The sequence below is a fragment of the Triticum urartu genome, chromosome 1 (genome assembly GCF_003073215.2).
Source record: "Triticum urartu cultivar G1812 chromosome 1, Tu2.1, whole genome shotgun sequence".
NCBI classification, from domain to species: Eukaryota; Viridiplantae; Streptophyta; class Magnoliopsida; order Poales; family Poaceae; genus Triticum; species Triticum urartu.
The window spans coordinates 253,786,595-253,795,945 of record NC_053022.1 but is presented as its reverse complement, the minus strand read 5'-3'; positions in this window follow the sequence as shown (position 1 = coordinate 253,795,945).

Genomic DNA, 9,351 nt, shown 5'->3' with positions numbered 1-9,351 from the left:
TTGTGGTATCATCACGTTCAGTCAATGATTCGCAGTTACTTCGTATGTATAAGATTTTGATAGGATCTCATGATAGTTAAGGTACGCTCGCATCCCTGTTGGACTTGCGAGGTAAGATCAGAACAACTTTACCTTAATAGCAGACTAGAAAGGACCACGACAAGAGCCCACTATGATTAACCCCTATTGCAAGCATCCGCAACTACAATAGAAGTATTAAGGTAAACCTAACCATAGCATGAAACATATGGATCCAAATCAGCCCCTTACGAAGCAACACATAAACTAGGGTTTAAGCTTCTGTCACTCTAGCAACCCATCATCTACTTATTACTTCCCAATGCCTCCCTCTAGGCCCAGATAATGGTGAAGTGTCATGTAGTCGACGTTCACATGACACCACTAGAGGGATGACAACATACATCTCATCAAAATATCAAACGAATACCAAATTCACATGACTACTTATAGCAAGACTTCTCCCACGTCCTCAGGAACAAATGTAACTACTCACAAATCATGTTCATGTTCATAATCATAGGTGTATTAATATGCATAATGGATATGAACATATGATCTTCCACCAAGTAAACCAACTAGCATCAACTACAAGGAGTAATCGACACTACTAGCAACCCACATGTACCAATCTGAGGTTTGGATACAAATATTGGATATAGGAGATGAACTAGGGTTTGAGATGAGATGGTGCTGGTGAATATGTTGATGGAGATTGACCCCCTCCCGATGAGAGGATCGCTGGTGATGACAATGGTGATGATTCCCCCCTCCCAGAGGGAAGTTTCCCCGGCAGAACAGCTCCGCCGGAGCCCTAGGTTGGTTCCGCCAAGGTTTCGCCTCATGGCGGCGGAGTTCGTCCCGTAAGCTAGCTTATGATTTTTCCTGGATGAAAGACTCCATATAGCCAAAGATGGGCATCAGAGGGCCACCAGGGGGCCCACGAGGCAGGGGGGTGTGCCCAGGGGGTAGGGCGCGCCCCCACCCTCGTGGACGGTGGGTGGCCCCCCTCTGGTACTTTCTTTGCCCAATATTTTATATATATTCTGGAAATAATTCCCGTGGAGTTTCAGGAGTTTTGGAGATGTGTAGAATAGGTCTCTAATATTTGCTCCTTTTCCAACCCAGAATTGCAGCTGCCGGCATTCCCCCTCTTCATGTAAACCTTGTAAAATAAGAGAGAATAGGCATAAGTATTGTGACATAATGTGTAATAACAGCCCATAATGAAATAAATATCAATATAAAAGCATGATGCAAAATGTACGTATCAATGTTTATTTTAGTTATAGGTATATATGTTATTATTCTGTAGACAGAGCAAATCACACGACTCATTAGCAGCAATCGTCTGTACTATTATTGGTCTTTGCACATATTTCTGATTATGGACGTATCACACACATCTTGTTCAGTTGAGCTGTTTCTATTGTCTTGGCTCATCGCAAACAGTTCATCCGAGTGAACTGTATGCCCTCCGTCGCACACACCTTGATCTGGCTGATCGTTTCCTATTGTGTTGCCTAATCACACACAATTCATCCTAGTGAACTATATGCCGTATATCACACACACCCTCATCTGGTTGCCCATTTCTGTTGTCCTGCCACATCGCAAATAGTTCTGTTGGATTAACCATTTGCCACGCATCGCACACGCAACTCTAATCTGAACCGTGTTTCATGTCACCGCTATCGCCAACGTTTTGTATCTTTTTTGACTGATTTATTACATCACCATTTGTGATTAATGCACCGCACACAGTTTTGTCGAAGGGTCTCTGATTGGACTGTCGCGTTTGGACCAACCTATAGTAGTGATGACGATGAAGACAGTCTGCATCAGATTTGTCGGGAAGCTTTACAAGAACCACACCCTTTGTAATCGAAGGCACATCTAGGAAATTTTTGTGGTGAAGTACTCTCTCGAGAACACGCCTGACAACAATGCTACAGGAAAACACTTGTTCGTGACACATGGTGACAAGGACACAACAGCTGGATAGTTTAGCAGTAGAACACATCCTCAGGTCTTCCAGTTCACACGGCATGACTTTGAGAACTTCATCTCCACCGCGGACCTGGTTCTAATTCAAAGAGAAACCAGATATTTTATTACTACCTCCTTTCAGAAATATAAGATGATTTCTGATATTTTACTCCATAAATGACTACATATACGCACAGAAATGAGTGAACAAAGACACTAGAACATGTCTACATGAGATACACAAAAAAATTAGCACGTCTTATATTTTTGAACAGAGGGATTACTTGCAATATCCATAACACAAGTTGCTGAGGCTACTATACTCTCTTCCAAGGCATGAGAGCTACAAACTTGCATTTCCTACAACTAGCATTGATGTTCATAAAGTAGTTGAAAGTAATCTATAAGAAATCAGTGTTATGTTCAAAAATCATATGTATGTCAACCTCTCGCATGTTTTGGTCAAAAGAGAAATTTGAACCGTCATTTGGCACACAAAAATCACATGCAAGATCGCCCAAAAAGTTGTGCTACTGCTACTAGTACTGTGTGTTAGATGAAAAAAACACGATCAAGATCGCCAAAAAGATCATCAAGAAGAGATATTACCTGGACTGGCTCAACGAGGGATCCCGAATAGGGGGCTTGGATAGGGCGATGGCCTTGAGCTTGTTTGCGATAGTCTCGGTGGGGTGCTTGTGCTTCTTTGTACCCTGAGCCTCGATGGTTTTGGCCAGAGCCATAGACATCACTTCGGCCGGTGCTCCAGGGTCCATCAAGAAACTGTCAAATAGAAATAAAAGAAAAGAAACCATAACCACAAATCCAAAAGAAGAACAGAGAGGGAGTTACGATCGGTCGTGGGGTTGCAAGACTGGGCCTTGGCCAGAAGCAACACCGTTAATGCGCTCAACTTTCCTTCTTTGGGTGAGAAGAACAATGGGAGAAGCGCGTCGGGGTTTTCTTGAAGAAATGAGGAACAAGATGAGGGAGAAGCGATTTGGTGTTTTCTTCAAGAGAGGAAGATGAGGGAAAAGAGTGAATGATGGTTGCTTTGTCCGTCCAACTTACTGCTGGAAAGGTGGGGGTTTTGTGATTTGACGGCTCATTGGGCATTACTATGGCGCTTCGATCGGTGTAGTCCACTGTGCAGTTGTGTGCACTCTAGTATGGAGTAATTTAGTGCATGGCATTTGGACCCCAATGTTGGCTGTCCCACACGTCGGCGAAAGTGAGTAGCAAGGTTCCCGACGACAGTGGAGGAGGATCCGCATGGTAGAGCGTGTCCACTGTTTTCTAGAAAAAAAGATTATAACAAGTGTTTTCACTCTTACGACGGAGGAGTGCGAAACACGACAGCCACTTGAACTTACAGAGTACTCCTACCACTAGGCATGTGCAGTGGTTCATACGTAAGTACTATAGTCTTGTTGCTAGTGTAGTAAGATATGACGATAAAAAATGATGTTGTGCGCATGTCAACTATATGAAGAGTAATGTAATGTCCCCTTTTTTGACTGTCCACTACTGCAGGATGCTGCTAACGTGACACTACGATCAGATACCCTTCGACGAAACTATGTGCGATGCAATAATCGCAAACGGTGCTGTAAAAAAATGTCAAAAAGGTGCAAAATGTTTGCAAAAGGATGCATCAAACACGTTTCAGATTTTAGTTGCGTGTGCGATGCAGGGAATACGGTTCAGTTCAATTAACTATTTGCGATGAGGAGGAACAAAAGAAACGGGCAGCCAGATGAAGGTGTGTGCGATATACAGCATACGGTTCACTCGGATGAACTGTTTGTGATTAGGCAACACAAAAGAAACGGTCAGCCAGATCAAGGTGTGTGCGATATATGCCATGCGGTTCACTCGGATGAACTGTTTGCGTTGAGACAATAAAACAGAAATGGTTCAACTTTACAAGATGTGTGTGATACGCGGCAAACAGGTCTATAATCAGAAACGTGTGCGAAGACCGATAACAACACAGACGATTACTGCTAACAAGCTGTGTGTGTGTTGTGAGCAAACGATCGCTGGTATACAATTGTGAGTGATTGATAAAAACATCACCGACGGGTTCCATTGTTTAGTCTGTTTGCGATGTGATTTTCTTTGTCTGCACTACATCTATGCTCTGTCTACAGAGCATCAACATATATATTTAAAAAGATAGCATTGCATTACCAAATTAAGAATTCAATTACACAAGTGACTACACACATAACATTTCCACACACCAAAGTAAGCAATTACATGCATACTAAAGTAGGAGAAACGAGGATCTAATCATCTACTTATTGTTGCGACGACGCTTGCCATTGCTCTGCTTTCGGCTGGATCCCTGGCCGTTTTGGGGAAGAAGGCACTTCCTCATGTCAACGATCCGCCTGTACATGTCGTAGCTCATGTACGCCTCCTTGGCCGTGTACACGACGTGAGCTTTGTCGAGTTTCTCCATCCAGGCCGAGTGTCAGGCATGCTTGTCCTTGTTGCATGAATCCTTCATGCCTCTGTAGTAGGGGTCGATGATGGCCTCGGCGAGGTGAACCAGTTGATACGTGTCCAACGTATCTACTTTTCCAAACACTTTTGCCCTTGTTTTGGACTCTAACTTGCATGATTTGAATGGAACTAACCTGGACTGGCGCTGTTTTCAGCAGAATTGCCATGGTGTTATTCTTGTGCAAAAATAAAAGTTCTTGGAATGACTTGAAAATCAATGGAGATTATTTTTGGAATATATAAAAAATACTGGCAAAAGATCAAGGCCAGGAGTCCCACACCCTGTCCACGAGGGTGGGGGCGTGCCTACCCCCCTTGGGCGCGCCCCTTCCTTGTGGGCCCCCTGGTGCTCCTCTGACCTCAACTCCAACTCTATATATTCGTGATCGGGGAGAAAAAAATTGGAGAGAAGGATTCATCACGTTTTACGATACGGAACCGCCGCCAAGCCCTAAACTCTCCTCGGGAGGGCTGATCTGGAGTCCGTTCGGGGCTCCGGAGAGGGGAATCCGTCGCCATCGTCATCATCAACCTTCCTCCATCACCAATTTCATGATGCTCACCGCCGTGCGTGAGTAATTCCATCGTAGGCTTGCTGGACGGTGATGGGTTGGATGAGATTTATCATGTAATCGAGTTAGTTTTGTTAGGGTTATGATCCCTAGTATCCACTATGTTCTGAGATTGATGTTGCTATGACTTTGCTATGCTTAATGCTTGTCACTAGGGCCCGAGTGCCATGATTTCAGATCTGAACCTATTAAGTTTTCATGAATATATGTGAGTTCTTGATCCTATCTTGCAAGTTTGTAGTCACCTACTATGTGTTATGATCCGGTAACCCCGAAGTGACAATAATCGGGACCACTCCTGGTGATGACCGTAGTTTGAGGAGTTCATGTATTCACTATGCGTTAATGCTTTGGTCCGGTACTCTATTAAAAGGAGGCCTTAATATCCCTTAGTTTCCACTAGGACCCCGCTGCCACGGGAGGGTAGGACAAAAGATGTCATGCAAGTTCTTTTCCATAAGCACGTATGACTATATTCAGAATACATGCCTACATTACATTGATGAATTGGAGCTAGTTCTGTGTCACCCTAGGTTATGACTGTTTCATGATGAACCGCATCCGGCATAATTCTCCATCACCGATCCAATGCCTACGAGCTTTCCATATATTGTTCTTCGCTTATTTACTTTTCCATTGCTATTGTTATCATCACTACAAAACACCAAAAATATTACTTTTGCTACCGTTACCACTACTATCATATTACTTTGCTACTAAATACTTTGCTGCAGATATTAAGTTATCCAGGTGTGGTTGAATTGACAACTCAGCTGCTAATACTTGAGAATATTCTTTGGCCCCCCTTGTGTCGAATCAATAAATTTGGGTTGAATACTCTACCCTCAAACACTGTTGCGATCCCCTATACTTGTGGGTTATCAAGACTATTTTCTGGCACCGTTGCCGGGGAGCATAGCTCTATTCTTTGAGTCACTTGGGATTTATATCTGCTGGTCACTATGAAGAACTTGAAAGACGCGAAAACAAAAATTTATCCCTCAACTACGAGGGGAGGTAAGGAACTGCCTTCTAGCTCAGCACTTGATTCACCTTCTGTTATGAGTAAGCTTGCGACACCTAAACCCGCTTCTGCTATTAATTCTGATATGTCGCATATTATTGATGATGCCACTTCTGCTATGCATGATACTTATGATGAAACTACTTCTATGCTAGATACTACTGTGCCACTTGGTGAATTTCTTGATGAACAACTTGCTAGGGCTAGAGAGAATGAAATTATTGAAACTGATAATATTGATGAAAGTGATGATGAAGGCTCTCCTAATAAATATGAATTGCCTGTTGTGCCTGAGGGCTATGTTATGGATGATAGAAGTGATCTTAAGAAATTATTAGCTAATCTTAAACAAAAAACTCTGAATGCTAGAATGAAATATGATCTTGCTTACGCTACTTCACCTATCTTTGTTACTGATAAGGATTATGAATTCTCTATTGATCCTGATATAATTACTTTGGCTGAATCTGATCCTTTTTATGGTTATGAATCTGAGACTGTTGTGGCACATCTTACTAAATTATATGATATAGCCACCCTGTTCACTAATGATGAGAGAACACGCTACTTTTATATCCTTAAAATATTTTCGTTCTTATTAAAGGGTGGTGCTAAGATATGGTTTAATTCTCTTGATCCTGGTTGTGTGCGTAGTCCCTAGGATATGATTTATTACTTCTCTGCTAAATATTTCCTTGCTCATAAGAAACAAGCTGCCTTAAGGGATATATATAATTTTGTGCAAATTGAAGAAGAGAGTCTCCCACAAGCTTAGGGGAGGCTTATCCAATTACTTAATGCTTTGCCTAATCTCCCTCTTAAGAAAAATGAAATACTTGATATCTTTTATAATGGACTAACCGATGCTTCCAGAGATTACCTGGATAGTTGTGTTGGTTCTGTTTTCTAGGAAGGAACACCGGATGAAGCTGAAATTCTATTGAATAATATGTTGACAAATGAAAATAATTGGACACTTCCTGAGCCAACTCCTGAGCCTATTCCTAAACCAACTCCGAAGAAAAGAGGTGTTCTATTTCTCAGTCCTGAAGATATGCAAGAGGCAAAGAAATCTATGAAAGAAAAGGGTATTAAAGCTGAAGATGTTAAGAATTTACCTCCTATTGAAGAAATACATGGTCTTAATTTACCGCCTATTGAAGAAATATATGGTTTTAATCCATAACCTATTGAAGAAACACATGGTCTTGATAACCCGACACAGGTAGTAAAGGTAAATTCTCTCTATAGATATGATAAAGCTGAAATCCCTCCTACTAAGTTTGCTAGCCAATGTTTGGATGAGTTTGATAACTTTATGGTTAAGCAAGAGGACTTCAATGCTTATTTTGGTAGACAATTGAAACAAAATGCTTATATGATTGAACACTTGGGTGATTATATGTCTAGAGTTAAAGGTGAACTTAAACTCATTAGTAAACATGCTTCTATGGTTACCACTCAAGTAGAACAAGTACTTAAAGCTCAAAATGATTTGCTCAATGAATTGAATAGTAAGAATAATGACTATGATGTTAGAGTGGCTACTAGAACTGGTAAAATGACTCCGGAACCTTTGTATCTTGAAGGCCACCCTAAGAGAATTGAGCAAGATTCTCAGAGAAATAATATAGATGCACCTAGTCCTTCTAAAAGGAAGAAAAAGAAAAATGATAGGACTTTGCATGCTTCTAGTGAACCTGTTATTGACACACCTGAGAATCCCAATGATATTTCTATTTCTGATGCTGAAACACAATCTGGTAATGAACATGATGTTAGGGAACGTAGTAATTTCAAAAAAATTCCTACACACATGCAAGATCATGGTGATGCATAGCAACGAGAGGGAAGAGTGTTGTCCACGTACCCACGTAGACCGAAAGCGGAAGCGTTAGCACAACGCGGTTGATGTAGTCGTACGTCTTCACGATCCGACCGATCAAGTTCCGAACGTACGACACCTCCGAGTTCAGCACACGTTCAGACCGATGACGTCCCTCGAACTCCGATCCAGCCGAGTGTTGAGGGTGAGTTTCGTCAGCACGACGGCGTGGTGACGATGTTGAAGTTCTAGCGACGCAGGGCTTCGCCTAAGCACTGCTACAGTATTATCGAAGTGGACTATGGTGGAGGGGGGCACCGCACACGGCTAAGAGATCAATGATCAATTGTTGTGTCTCTAGGGTGCCCCTACCCCTGTATATAAAGGAGCAAGGGGGGTGTGGCCGGCCATAGGAGGAGGCACGCAGGAGGAGTCCTACTCCTACCGGGAGTAGGACTCCCCTCCTTTTTCCTAGTTGGATTAGGACTTGGGGGAAGGGAGTGGAGGAGAAGGAAGGAAGGAGGGCGCCCCCCTCTCCTTGTCCTATTCGGACTAGGGGGAGGGGCGTGCGTCCAGCCCTTGCCTCCTCTCCTCTCTTCTACCTAGGCCCACTAAGGCCCATTTGATTCCCGGGGGGTTCCGGTAACCTCCCGGTACTCCGGTAAAATCACTATTTCACCCGGAACACTTCCGATATCCAAACATAGGCTTCCAATATAGCAATCTTCATGTCTCGACCATTTCAAGACTCCTCGTAATATCCGTGATCACATCCGGGACTCCGAACAACCTTCAGTACATCAAAACATATAAACTCATAATATAACTGTCATCGTAACGTTAAGCGTGCGGACCCTACGGGTTCGAGAACTATGTAGACATGACCGAGACACGTCTCCGGTCAATAACCAATAGCGGAACCTGGATACTCATATTGACTCCTACATATTCTACGAAGATCTTTATCGGTCAACCGCATAACAACATACGTTGTTCCCTTTGTCATCGGTATGTTACTTGCCCAAGATTCGATCGTCGGTATCTCAATACCTAGTTCAATCTCGTTACCAGCAAGTCTCTTTACTTGTTCTGTAATACATCATCTCGCAAATAACTCATTAGTTGCAATGCTTGCAAGGCTTAAGTGATGTGCTTTACCGAGAGGGCCCAAAGATACCTCTCCGACAGTCGGAGTGACAAATCCTAATCTCGAAATACGCCAACCCAACAAGTACCTTCGGAGACACCTGTAGAGCACCTTTATAATCACCCAGTTATGTTGTGACGTTTGGTAGCACACAAAGTGTTCCTACGGTAAACGGGAGTTGCATAATCTCATAGTCATAGGAACATGTATAAGTCATGAAGAAAGCAATAGCAACATACTAAATGATCGTGTGCTAAGCTAACGG